The 14,829-nt window shown below is 42.1% G+C and overlaps 1 protein-coding gene across 1 annotated transcript in view; it reads right to left on the minus strand.

Annotated features, from left to right (window-relative positions):
- The window catches only part of LOC117439684 (frizzled-3-like), a 31,143-nt gene that overhangs the window by 9,462 nt on the left and 6,852 nt on the right, over positions 1-14,829 (minus strand). The window lies entirely within an intron of this gene.

A 14,829-nucleotide genomic window follows, 5' to 3' on the forward strand; every position in this document is an offset into this window, starting at 1 on the left:
GGTGAATTATTCATCAATTTGATACCAGAAAACAGCCATTCCATAGAAATCAAATTAGGACTTTAAATTGAAAATGCACAGTCCAGCACTTTAAAAAATGTACCGCCTTTTGTGAATGTGTTCACAGATTTAAACCCGTGTGAGTAGCTCTCTTTCCCTCAAGTCGCAACCTTGTTGTTGTTGTTGAGCTTCATATGAAAAGAGAACGACTATGTTTAAATGAAGACACCAATTACCGAGAGACAGAATTTGTAGATATTTGCGAACTGCTTTGAACTTATTTTAAAAGGGACATTTATTCCATTAAGTCTTACTGAACTGCTCAGATTCACATATCAAACAAACATTTGAGCTTTCATCCAAACCCAATATATTCAGCATATCTCCCTGATGTGCTCATAAATCAGAGACTGACAGCGACATTATGCACCCGGCACTGTTGGGAATGTGTGCAAAGTGACCTGCATCTATTCAGCTATTTAACAGTTCACATCATGGGGCTGCATTGAAGCGGAGTTTATCAATGCAGCTTCTACAAGAGAAATCAGAGCAGAACCATGACCGTGAGCGATGAATAGATCTGGAACAATGAGCAATGTGTGTTTCTGTGTGTGTGTGTATACAATATGTGTACATGGGACACACAACACTGCACTTACATTGATTGCTTGCCACAAAAGCTACTGTATGAGTGCATTTGTGCAAATACCCATGCATCAGTGAATGTGTGTGTGTGTGTGTGTGTGTGTGTGTGTGTGTGTGTGTGTGTGTGTGTTAAGCATGTTTCTGTGTAGAGCCTGGCATTCTTGAGTGTGTTTTGATCGTTTTCAATCGCCGTGTTCTAGATCTGCTCATTGGAGAGATGGTGCAGCGCTGCATGAGCTGTGTGACATCGTTTTGAGTTCTGCACAGAAACACAGGGAAGCATGAACACACACGCTCTGCTCTATTCAATAATCGATGCATGTATTACTCGTGTGTTTCTCCTACTGTGGGAACACGGAAGCCTCACTACGTAGGGCGGGAAGCACACGACATTAGTTTTGTCATCTAAACCTCATCCAGGTCCGTCATTCGAACTACAATGTTATATTACACATTCATACATAAATAGATAATTGTGTTTCTCTGTTAAATATTTTCTGTTGACTGAGCATGCTCATTAGGATTATGTTTTGAGAATTATCCTGGTTTTGACCTATTTTGGGATGTGGTGTTTAAATGGAAAGCAGTTTATTCATATGGCTTCAAACATTGTATCAGTGTCCAGGCTTCTGTCTGGTTCTCGTCTCATGCCCCTCAGTCAACTAAGGATATTCAGAAACCTGGATAACATCATTACTGTTAGGGAATCATCTGCTTAGGTATCCAACCTTCGACACAGTTCATCGGTTTCTCCTCTCACCGTCTCCTTTCCCATGGCATAGGTCTACGGCCTTGGGTATTGCTGCTATCTCTCTTAAGGAGGGGCAGCTTGGGCGCGTTGTTGTTGCCAGTCTATGACGGAGCACAAGCCGCCATGAGGTGGTTTACTGTTCAGGGACGAAGGTTCCCTGGCGCACGTTCTTTCCTCTGGACGAGAGCTCTAGTTAGATTCAGGGTCCTTAATTGTTTAGTCTCGCTGATGAAGAATGTTGATGTTTTGAGTGAATGTTATTGCACTCTGAACTAGTTAAAACCTTGAGCTGCAGAAGAGTTCTTCAGAATTGGTTTGGCAACCGCTGTGTCAACTCGTGACACAGCGCCTGTCTTGTGAATTCTCCGGCCGTAACTCCAAATAAACCGTCAGTGTTTGCCATCAAAGCTCCAGCTCTCCTCGTGCCTCTCCGAGTTCCAATTGCTTCGGAAGTTTCTCCCACAATGACATGCCAAAGTATGTACAGTATCTATCTGAGTATTCTAGGAAGCATACCTGGTTTTTGTAACCAGGATATTATATTTTCAGAATCAGAATACGTTTATTCATCCCACAGAGGGGAAATGTACGTATTTTCTTACACATACACAACAAGTAACAGGAATATTCCATACATCCAATCAGATGCAGGATATTAGTGCACGTGTAAACACTCACTGACTCACATGCACAGTCTTAAATTACAGTAAATAATAGTGGGAGATACTGTATACTGTATCTATGTGTGCAAGACTCTTATACTTGATCTTTGAGCATACGCACAAAAAAGGACCACTCCATTATGAAATATGTTGTGTGTCCCATGCAAAGAGTTTTTAACATCAATTAGGAAGTCAAGGTCTTCAATTGTCCTCTCCAAAAACAATATGGGCATCATCACTCTGAGGAACTGTCCGCCTCTCTCACTCATACTTCTGCTCTGAGCCTGAGGCTACACTTAACAGAGTGCTAGTTGCTTTCTGCATGAGTGTGTCCCACGTCACAGCAGAACGAAGCCTTTCTTTACGTCTCCTCATACTACAGCGGAGATGTGTGAGTCCCACTTTGTGTGTCCCCATTCTGCCTATTTCTCATGTGCGTGTGGTGTTACATGCTTGTGCGTGTGTGTGTGTGTCACTGTTCTTGAATTCTCGGCATGTCCTAGTTATCATGTTTTCCGGTGTGTGAGTGTGTAAAGCTTGTGTGCGTGCACAAGTCAATGCATGTGTGCAGATATCTGTGTGCAATTATTCTTACGGTCAGAGCAATTGCACCCCATCTCCCACTACAAAGAGAATATTGATATGAAGTGGCCTAACTATGCCACCCAGCAGCAGAGGAGGGGGAGGTAATCAGATTTCCATGGAGTAAGACGAGAGTGAATTGTCAGGCATTTTGTGGTCAGTTGTGATGGAAGAGGAGGGAAAGCAGTAAAGCCCTGAGGTTGCAGACTGTTCCTAAAGGATGGGAAGATGTAGATGAAAGAAAAAGGGATAGGGACAGCGTTTCCGCCAGGGGGGCGTGTTCCTGTGACGGAAAGTGTACTGCCGGCGAGCCTTGACGGGGGTGCTAGTGGAGCACGCGCATGAACTGCGAGCACCGGAGCCCCGTGGTAAACTGTGGTAAAATGAAGAGCCGTTTAGGAGCCGAAAGAGCCGGCTCTTCTTAGTGAGCCGAGCCAAATGATCCGGCTCACTAAAAAGAACCGGAATCCCCATCACTAATACGTAAAGAGATAGTATCTATAAAGGGACAGCTCAATTCAAAATTCAAGTCACGTGACACAACGTGACGTCACACCCCCCGCTCTCCGGGTGGACGCCCTCTCAGCCCTGGTCTGGCGGAAACAGTGGCTAGGGAGAATCCTCTTCCTGCAATAGATCTCTCTCTCGGTTTGTCTTTGGTTCCTTCCTTCAAAGTGGAGTAGACTGACTCCACATAAGATTAGACAAATTGCTTCCAGTCATTCCAGACAAAAGGTAAACACAAACATATTTTTCTGGTAGGCACAATTTGATCTCAACTAATATAAAACCAACTAGATCCAGAGTACACGTACACGGTGGAGCCGCCGCAGTACACCAGCACATAGCTATGACGTTGGCCCAATGGAACCTCTGTGTTTGTTTGTTGTGTGTTTTACTGAAATACAAGTGATTCATGAGATAGCTGCAATATTTGAATGTGGCATGTTTAAACCATACATAATAACTGAGCAGATTAATTTCCTGGGAAACATGTAATTTACCACAAGCAAAACATCGTTCCACTCGGCAACTGTGAGCACCATTTCAGAAAACATTTTATCCTTCACAAATGCATCCTTCATTAGAGCCCTTATTGAAGCATGAGTGCTATTGATTCCACTGCTGCTGCGGAGGAGGAGGAGGAGGAGGAGGAGGAGGAGGAAAACATGCATCATGAATTAGGCCATCCCAAAGGGTATAATGGGGGATGTTGTCTTCAATTATATCAAGTCATACTCCCAGTATCCACCATATTTAATAAAAGCCTATTATTTGCAGCTATTCTTCTTTACAATATAATTTTTTTTCAATACATTTAAAAGAAAGAAAGGGGGGCACAGAGTAAATAAAACACCAGCTACAGTCCTTTCCGTTGGCCACTTGTTAATACGATATCAGATTGCTCAGACCACAGACGTATGTCACGAATAGAACAAAGGACAGCTGGGAAACAGACGATCCAAGATGAAAATGAAATCCTAAATTGAATGTAAGATGCATTTGTGCTGCATGTGAGTTTGTGATTCGGACAGGCTATTGTGAGCACTCGGAATAAGAAGCAGGGTGGGTTTTTTGACACAGAGGAAAATGAAAAAAAAGCCCCTGACTGGCCCACCTCTTGTTCAATAGAGGGATTACGTTTCTTTCTCTTTACTCCCTCTCTCCAAAGAAACCCAGAGGAGGGAGAGAAAAAGAAATAGGAGGAGAAAAAGAAATGCAAAGTAAAATACGAACAAAGAAAAACGGAAAGAAAGAGACGGAAAGAAAGGGTCCTCTGATTAACAGTCACTTAAAGCAAGCAATCATGCTTTTGACAAACTGCTGTAAAATGAATAGCAGCAAAAAAGCAGCGCATAGCACATTACAAAGTATACAGATGTTGCAGCTGTTTCTGGTTGAATAAAGTGTCTTTTTAAGTTGGTGTGTTTGGGATTAAAAAGCTAGTTATGGTGACAATGCCACAGATCAGTAAATAACAGCTTTAATGTTGGAAGATACTGACCGGAAACAGCTGTGGCTGCTTTTCCTACTCAAGACTTAAATAATCAGTCGGCAGTTCTGCCATGAATCTTAACTAAATTGGCCAAAGAACAAAATACATTCATGTCAAAGCCAAAATAATAGTTTTTACTGCTCCAGTTATTTTGTTTGCTTTCCTTCTTTCGCTCACTCCTCAAAAAAGCTTATAAAAACTTTCATTACAAAACAGTCAAATGTACATCTTGTTTGAAGCATATTACGTTTCTGTGATCCGTGCGTTTAGCCAGTGGGTCGTTTAGCCGGTGCGTGCGTGTGTGGGTTTGGGCTTAGAACGGTTGTGGAAAATCCAGTTAGCCAACTATGCTGAAACTCATACACCGACATTTCCAAATGTATGAGGAGGAGGAGGAGGAGGAGGAGGAGGAGGAGGAGGAGGAGGAGGAGGAGGAGGAGGAGGAGGAGGAGGAGGAGGAGGAGGAGGAGGAGGGAGGGAGGGAGGGAGGAGAAAAGGAGAAAAGCTGGAGTGGCATGGAGAAAAGAGCGGTGGTTTCTCGGTGGATTAGGGAGTCAAATGGATTGGAAGAAGTGTTTAGAGTGTGAGAACTTGAGACGGACACACACATACTTCCTGAAACTGTCACCGGCTTTGTGTTGTGGTCAGATCAAGGTGACAGGCTGCTGGGTCTAAGCCTCCAAAGAAACAGCTCCTGAACTGGCAGCAATGCCTGCTTTCAAAAATCTGTTCTGCTCAGTCTTCTGGTATTCAAAACTGAGAATATCATCGACGTATATCAGGTTCTGGGTTTCCACATATAATAATGTTTATGTCTCCTTATCAGTGATTTGAATAGACCTTATGTTGTTGCGTTTATATTGTTGAGGGCTCCTTAGAGGATTCTTAAAACCACTCAAAATCTGATCATCTAAACTGCCCCAAACTAAAAATATGAAGAGAATGTACAGACTGGTAAAAACCTTATAGCGTGCATTTGTATGAAACATTGAAATGCCCTGAATCTTGTCTTTCAAGAAACAAATCAGCAACCTTAATCCCTCGAACCTAAAATGTTGATCTTGTAATGCACTGGTCGATGCCATGGAACATTTCTTGCAGATCTTTCTGACAGACGATGAGAAAATCTGTCTTTTTGCCGCTAAACCTATTCCGTCTGGACACATCACCCTCTCGCTCTCTAGCTCTGTGTCTTCCTCTCGTGCAATCTGTGTCTCACACCGTAACTCACTCTCAGATCAGTCCGCCGGGCCCTGCAGCACAAATACTGTCAGACCACATTAGATCTAACTCCATTAGCTACGATATAACATCCCTGCCGAGCCCTCTACTAGCTCTCACAACTACATCGTACATTTCTCTGTGTCTTTCTGCAGAAACTGTGCAACTCGATCCCTATTCTGCATTCAAACATTACGAGACAATTATATTCTTTCTCTCTACAGCGTCAGAAAAGTGCATCGCTTCAATTCACAATCATAAAGCAATTACATGATTGCTCCATCAGCACCAGCCCACCTCCTATACCTATAGTATTTATTATAAGTGCAGCACTGTCTTCTTGCTGCTGCCTCTCTTTGGCACATCGACTGGTTTGATTTATTCTCCAGTAACATGTTCTACTGTGTCGCTCAGTAATACACACATAAGTGTTTTCATAGACGATTCGCACCAGAAGACCCACACACTCTCTGGCTCTGTGCCTGCCTCTTCACTCCTCTCAGAGGCTCGTGAGAGAGACAGGCGTTGACCATGAATAGATGAACTGAACGGACCGCGATGCTCTCCTCCCTAATCTCTGAAAGGACAGTCAAAAAAGGGGCACCCTTCTCTCACACTCTCTCTCTCTTTCATTCATTTGTTCGTTTGTCCGTGTCCATCCATCGTTCAGTGGGGAGGAGCGAACAAAGCCGTTAATGGCATTCCCCTTCACGTTCACTTCCCCTCCTCCTCCTCTCTTCTTTCTCCTGTATTCACCTCTTATTTTCCTTGCTTCCCATTTACTCTGGCAATTACGCTGACATGCACTTGTCCTACTCCTCCTCCACTTTCTCTACCATCATCAGCATTCATAGACTTCCCCTACGTTTTTATCCTGTCATTTCAGGTTTGAGAGGAATTATTTAGCGACACAAAATGCTTTGTTCTGTTATTCATGTCCTAAACCCACCTGCACCTTTTCTTAAGTGTCCTCATCCCTTGGGTTCAGTTCAGTCACCTAGGTTATATTTGACCTCATCATGCTCCTAGATATTTTTATTTGATTACCCTTTCTTTACAAACAACATGCATTTATATTTGCTATATAAGTTGCTTGCTTGAACTTTCAATCCTGTCTTGAGACTTGTTGCTTTAGCTTTCATCTCTTATGTCATAAAAAAACAGTTCCCTTTCTTTTGATGGCCTTCGCGTCAATTGGAACCTTTTATCTCTGTAGCATAATCGTCTGTCTTTTGGGGACTATTTTTAAACAACCATACTGTATTTCTAAGCTAAAGAAGCCATACTTTATTGCATAAGCTAAGTTTTCCCCTTTGATACAATGAAATGCATAGTAAGACATTTACCATCCCAATCAGAACATACGTGGATGATAACATGGCTGAATCTTAGCTTTATTGGTACCACTTTACAATAAGACTACCCTTATAAAGGAGTCATAAAGGGCTTATAATTAGTTTATTAAATAGGTTGTAAACACTTTATTAATCATTGAGAAGCATTTATAAACCAGTTCTAAAATAGTTTTCATACATCAACACAGGCTCACTATTTAGCCTTATATTGGCTACGTAGCTTACTTTGTCTTCTTCATCAGCCAACATCCTTGGTATCTGTTCTTCACAGAATTGATTCCCCCCCTTCCATCTTGATGTTTCTTGGCATCTCTTTATGACCATTTATTTACGAGTTACTAACATTTATAGTTGCCAAAAGGGAGCCTTGTTGTAAAGTATAAAACACATTCCCATTTATTAATGAGTTACTACCTTTTCTAATAAGGCTTAGCCATACAGATACATGGGCTCACTATTTGGCAAGCAACTGGTCACAGTTGCCCTGTTTATCTCATGTCTTATAAAAGCTTATTAAGGATTTATAAAGTGTTCACAGCCTAATTAATAAATTACTTACAAATTATTCGTAAACCCTTTATAAGGGTAGTCTTATTGTAAAGTGGTACCGCTTTATTTGATATAAAATAAGGTATGACCCAAGTTAATAATATACAAATTCCTTCAATCTATCCACTGATTTTTGGGAATAGATTTGGCAAAAAAATTGAATTTGGAAAACGTCAAATGACCTGCTTCTGTTTTTATTAAGATAATAACATTGGCGTCTTCACTTGTTGACTGCGTAGAGCAAAACAGAACAAACCTAACTATAAAACATCTCAAATAAACACAATGTCTGGTTAAAAGATTGAGGACAAAGAAAACTGTAAACCCTAGGCTTGAATACTCCAGAAGAAAGAGCAGTGTGTTCATCCAATCAGGTGCAGAAATGATAATGTCATTAATAAGAGGACTATCAATCTTCTTTGATACAGTTTGAAATAACTTCAAATGATATCTTTCTCTGGTTACATCATGTCTGCGTTCTCCAGACCACAATGAACAAAGCACAAATTATAGGTTGACTTTTCATGGCTGCTGTACGTCACCGCTCGATATTAATAACAATGAAGCCTTCTTCTCATTGGTGTGGGTGGACATATTATATTCTCGACCATGCCTAACCACGATTACAAGGCTTGTACTGTAGCCCTAATTACCACGCATTTGGCAGAGTTTCCATTCCTCGTCTTATTTTCCAAGATGAAACACACTTGAGAGCAACATGAATTTCTCCAAACAATGACTTAGTATGAGTCTCTTATTTCCTTTTAACGTCTTTTCCCTCCTCCCACTCCTCTCCTTGGTTTTGTCCAGACCATGCACTCATCATCCAATTTCCCTCTCCTCCCCTGCTGTCTGTCACTCTCCCTCCATTCCTCCCCTTCCTTCTCTGCCTATTTAACTACCATGGCAACAGGTGATGTGGTGGCTCTCACAGGACCATGTCTCATTGAGGATAACAGGGCAAAGCACATGCGTGTGCGCAGACACACTCACACGCACCCACAAACACATTGTGGTAGGACTCCTTTAATGGGTGAAACCATCCAAAAGTATAGCAAACAAGCTCGCACAATGAGCGACACAGAGGGAGTGTGAAAGTGAGAGAAAAAGAAACTGAGAGGCGTAGGAGAGAGGGTCAAATGAAATGATAGAGATGTATATAGATGGGAGCCAAGAGTGACAATGGAGCTGAATCAGATAGCACCCGCACACGTCCTCACACCATCCAAGACGCCTGTGCATATCCATCTGCTTACCACTTACATCTATGCTCCATTATATTCAGGGAAAAAAAAGCTTTTTCCAGCTTTTGAGGAATCGAGACGTATTTTGCAAACTGATAGATTTGTAAAAACCATTACATTTTGAAAGTCAAAATATATAACTTTATCAATACCTTTTTGTGTTTAGCTTGCAAAACACCTTCATTTGCAAAGTCATTTGTACGATGAAGTAACACGTTCACTAGTAAATATTCTCCCTCCATTTTATATCAAAACGGCTTTGTAATTCTATATCTTATAATATTTTTGGCAAACTCCTACAATAATATACACTTTGTTTGCTGCCTACACAATGCATTTTGGTCCAATGGGTTTTGTAATTGATATTCACAAAAACACAATACTAATAGTGGTATAAAAAGGTTCAGCCATGTTATTTACAAAGCAATGATCAAGAGATGTTCCATGAACAGTGTAGAGATATAATCTGCATCTCTAATAGATTATGGAAATTGGACAGGGAGAGGAGGGGGTGACTCAGATTAATTGGGTGAGCCACAGTGAGTGGGATGCTGGGTTTGGCCCAGTGTCGGGAGGACTACATAGGAAATGGATGTTTAGAGCAACACTGACTGGTTACAAGTATTCATCAAAGCTATGCACACACAGCTAGAGCCCGCACATGATGCAAAATAACTAACTTGCTGACCATGCAGGATAGCAACATCATACTGAAGTCAAACAAATAAATACAAATCTCTGTCTTTGCACAGATTTGAGCTGCCTAAAAATCCATGTAACTATACACATTTCTATGCATTACATTACATTGCATTTAGCTGACGCTTTTATCCAAAGCGACTTACAATAAGTACATTCGACCAGGAAGACACAACCTTGAAGAAAACAGAATCATATAAGTACATCAGGTTTCATAGAGCCAAACATTTCAAGTGCTACTCAACTGGCTGTAGATAAGCCAGTCCTTTATTAGTATATAAGTGCTCCGTTAGCAGTTATTTGTTAGTAATTCTTTCGCTCAAGGTGGAGTCGAAAGAGATGAGTTTTCAGTCTGCGCCGGAAGGTGTGTAAGCTTTCTGCCGTCCTGATTTAATGGGGAGCTCATTCCACCATTTTGGAGCCAGGATAGCAAACCCACGTGTTTTTGCTGATGGGAACTTGGGTCCCCCTCGCAGCGAGGGTGCAGCGAGTCGTTTGGCTGATGCAGAGCGTAGTGCACGCGCTGGGGTGTACGGTTTAACCATGTCCTGGATGTAGGAAGGGCCAGATCCATTCGCAGCATGGTACGCAAGTACCAGTGTCTTGAAGTGAATTCTAGCAGTTACCGGAAGCCAGTGAAGTGAGCGGAGGAGCGGCGTGGTGTGGGAGAATTTAGGAAGGTTGAAGACCAGACGAGCCGCTGCATTCTGGATGAGCTGCAGAGGTCGGATGGCACATGCAGGTAGACCAGCCAGAAGGGAGTTGCAGGAGTCTAGGCGTGAGGTGACGAAAGCCTGGGCCAGAACCTGCGTGGCTTTCTGGGTCAGCTGGGGACGTATCTTCCTGATGTTGTAAAGCGTGTATCTGCAGCAACGGGTTGTAGCAGCGATGTTTGCAGTGAAGGACAGGTTGTTATCTTGGATCGATCAGACCCAGATTCCTTGCAGTCTGGGTCGGGGAAACAACAGAGGTGCCGATGTTGATAGTCAGGTCAAGAGTGGGACAATCCTTTCCCGGAAGGAAAAGCACTTCAGTTTTGTCAAGGTTGAGCTTGAGATGATGAGCAGACATCCACTGAGAGATGTCAGCTAAACAAGCAGAGATGCATGCGACGACCTGGGTCTCTGAGCAGGGAAAGGACAGAATTAATTGGGTGTCGTCAGCGTAGCAGTGGTATGAAAAACCATGCGGGCTAATGACAGATCCGAGCGAGTTTGTGTACAGGGAGAAGAGGAGGGGACCAAGAACAGAGCCCTGAGGGACCCCTGTAGTTAATTGACAAGGGTCGGACTCGGACCCTCTCCAGGTTACCCTGTAGGTGCGGTCTTTGAGGTATGAGGTGAGGAGGGAAAGTGCAGAGCCTGAAACTCCAAGTTCTTGGAGAGTGCGAAGGAGGATCTGATGGTTCACCGTGTCGAATGCAGCAGACAGGTCCAACAGGATGAGGACAGAGGAGAGGGAGGCTGCTTTAGCAGTGTGCAGTTCCTCAGTGACAGCAATGAGGGCAGTTTCTGTGGAGTGACCTGCCTTGAAACCAGACTGGTGCGGATCCAGAAGGTTGTTCTGATGGAGATAACAGGAGAGTTGTTTAAAGACAGCGCGTTCAAGTGTTTTAGACAGGAACGGGAGGAGAGAGACAGGCCTGTAGTTTATAACATCAGACGGGTTGAGAGTGGGTTTCTTTAGGAGAGGGTTTACTCTTGCCTCCTTGAGACTGTTTGGAAAGTGACCAGAAGTTAGAGAAGTGTTGATGAAATGGGTGAGAAACGGTAGAATATCAGGAGCGATAGTCTGAAGGAGGTTTGAAGCTATTTTTGGAAAGTTGAGACTTGTATGCATTTCAATAAGTGCACAATTAGTAGCCCTACAGCTTCTAAGGGTGACGCTGGTCTGGACCTGCAGTATGCTGAACATGTTAGAGCCGCCTTGTGTTGAGTGGCTTTGCGTGAGAAGGGGATCAATGATGTGTGTGTGTATGTTGTGTTAAGTTGTGCTTACAGTGAGGGTTAAACATCTCTCACCAGGCTTACATGCACACACAGACACAGTTCCCAGGCCGGGTCATGGGCTAAGATTAAGACCGTAAGACATGGATAACCTATATTTATGTGTTTTATCAGAGGTCAACACTGCAGGGCTCCACACCAATAGAACACACGTTTAGCTTGAACAATATGTCACACACACGCGGCAAGGGATGCATGATGGAACAGCACAAAATGATCAAGTTAGATGTGACAGAAACATCTGAAAGGCCTGTCAGGAGATTACAACAGATGAACTACATATGAATATCAAGATGGGGTTGGAGGTTTGAAGGAGGCACATCACTTGTTGAAAAGGTAATAATAATGGAAAGCTAATGTAGTTCAACGTACTTGATGAACTCTACTGTAGTGTCAAATGTGTAATTTTGTTGATCAGACATTTCAATTTACATAAAATATTAATTAATAATTGTTACACATCTTTTTATGTCCATATTTCAAATCATCATATAGTGAAAAATCAAAAAGCCAAAAGAAAATGAATGAAAACATTAACATATGTTTATCACCCAAAAAGGTAAAACACTAAGGTCAGCTTTTCAAATGTCAGCATCTGCTGCCATTTTACTTCCGAATATCGTTGTTGTTCAGATATAGCTTTGGTTTTGCACTTCTGAAGTCAAACACAAAAAGGAAGTAAAATAATCCACTCGCTATTTAACTGGGGAAATAGTTTGGAAGAACAAATAAACAATTGTTAGTTGCAGTTTTAAAAGACGACAGAGCAAGCTGATATTGAAGGAAAGGGTATAGGATGGGTGTAATTGTAACTCATGGCGATCTGTGGTGTTATATTTACAGAGGGCCACAGAGCAGTAATTTGAGCAATGCAAAATCTCTCAAATCTTTCTTAAAAGCTCTCTTTACGTGGCACGGGGAGGCTGGATAAGTAGTAGTGGCCATTATGCTGATGGGAACGTTCTGCCAACAAACAGCACCAGGCAGTGCCTTTGTTCTGTGCATAAATAAATGATTGCTTCATTTGGGCTGGCAGCTTCAATAGACACTGTAGGAATGAGCAGGATAATGAAGGGTTCAAATCTCAAATGAAATAAACAGGAACTATTAAACTGAATGAGGACCTGTCTGAATAGGGTAATCAGCCTCTTCAGATGCACAGAAAACACACACACACACTCGCAAAACACAGCTCTAAAAAACCCTATTCAATCTTTAGTTTTACACACACAATAAGAAAAACTAAAAAACAGACCATGCTCAAGTTTCGAACTCTCCCTATTAAGCACACAACAGCTCTCTCTGCTGTGGCGACCTGGTGGCCCCGGGGTGGTCCTACTCAAACAGAGCAGGGCCCCATACTGAGAGACACACAAACACCGGAGACAGTAAGGTCTAAAGACTTTACAGAACCTGTCAGTCAGTATTTCCCAGTCCTAAGTCTCCGATATGCTGTTTCTGCTCAACTGCCCCATTTTCTTTATCGTCACCTACTCTTCTGTTCTTTTTGTGACTCCCTGAGATGAATCTATCTACTTCTCCAACTCATAAATGCAAGCAATTTAATTCAGTAATTATTTCCCTCAGTATGATGAAAATCATTGAATCTCAAATGTTTTACTGCCATTGGCAAGCACATTATTGCAGTAAAAACGATATATTACTGCAGTAAAAACTATTTCAATCAGTTCTCCATTCTTGAGGTGAAGTAATAAAACAAGGGTGGTCTTGTGGGATTAGGAAAGCTCTTAAGAGTCTTTCCACAGTGATTAAGTATGCAACTGGCAGCCTGTCAGTTCATCATATCCCATTGTAGTTTTCTTGAGTGTGACTTGGGGACCACATAGGCAACATGACAATGCTCTAACCAAATATGAGAAATGTTACCTTAGGAGGCAGTTGTAAGAGGCCCAAATGCGTCAACCACAAGCGTCAAATTACACGCAATCTTTATTTGAATAGGACATTTTTAAACCTTTTAAACTATTAGTGTGAATCATGAAGCGTTAAACGCCATCTCAGTTTTAATCATCTCTGCTTTCAGCCTTCAATCATTTCGGAGCATCCTATTTTTCCAATGTAACATTTTAGAATCAAATTACTGACAAACATCAACGTGTGCATGTAACCAGAACCCAGCTAGATGAAGGGGAAATGCCTGATTGTGTTTAAGTATTGAGGCTCCTGCCAGCTCCCTGCAGTAAGTTGATTTTGTATGAAAGAACAAACCTGGCTTCATTACTAAAGGGAAGAGATTAAGAGAATAATAGTGAATATAGCTTCCGTTTGATACGCCTTGCTTCTTGCCCATGTATGTATTATTCTCCGACAGCGTGACAGCAGTGCAGTACAATGAAAGGAAACCTAATTACATGAAGCGGTGATTCCCGTTTGACTCAAAAAGAGACACGGATACTATAATAAATGACTCCAAGTAAGATGGTTTCCATAGCTAAACATTACATGCATGGATACACCAAGACAAGCGACCTGTTATCTATAAAGCCCATTCTCTTACTACGCTTAGTGTGAATGCTGCATTAGCTAAATAAAGAAATAAAACGTAGGCCTCATATCAATTATACACCGTCAGCGTTGCTTTAAACACATGGGATTCAGTATGAAAGTCATTGTGATTTCAAATCATCTGCATGCAAAGGTGGGGTTCGTGGTAATCATGTTATTCCAATGCGTGCTTACATATCCCTTGCTTAAATTGATTAGAAAAATGTAACCCTGGTCTTGGTAGTTGGCGTGGAGACATATTGACAGACAGATCTAGATACCTTCATTCAGGACTAGGCTTCCTGTCTATTTGCTTTATACACAGTGTGTCCTATTGTAGCCCAAAGGAGCCTTTCTCCGACTGACCGTTAGAGCGGGGGCTCTGTAATCTCCTTCACTCACAGGAGCCAAAGGACAAAAGATTGTGCTGGAATTGTCCGGACAAACTCAATGAGCTATTGTCAGCACAGATTAGGCTACCATTCTGTTGACGAGTTTTATTGACCATTACAAACCAGAGTCTCAATAATTGCCGAAGAGTTGAGATTGAATAACAATTAATTAACCGTCTTTCAGTCAGGAAGGATTATTCGAATAAAGCATGACGTTGAGAA

The sequence above is a fragment of the Pseudochaenichthys georgianus genome, chromosome 3 (genome assembly GCF_902827115.2).
Source record: "Pseudochaenichthys georgianus chromosome 3, fPseGeo1.2, whole genome shotgun sequence".
In the NCBI taxonomy this organism is placed as follows: Eukaryota; Metazoa; Chordata; class Actinopteri; order Perciformes; family Channichthyidae; genus Pseudochaenichthys; species Pseudochaenichthys georgianus.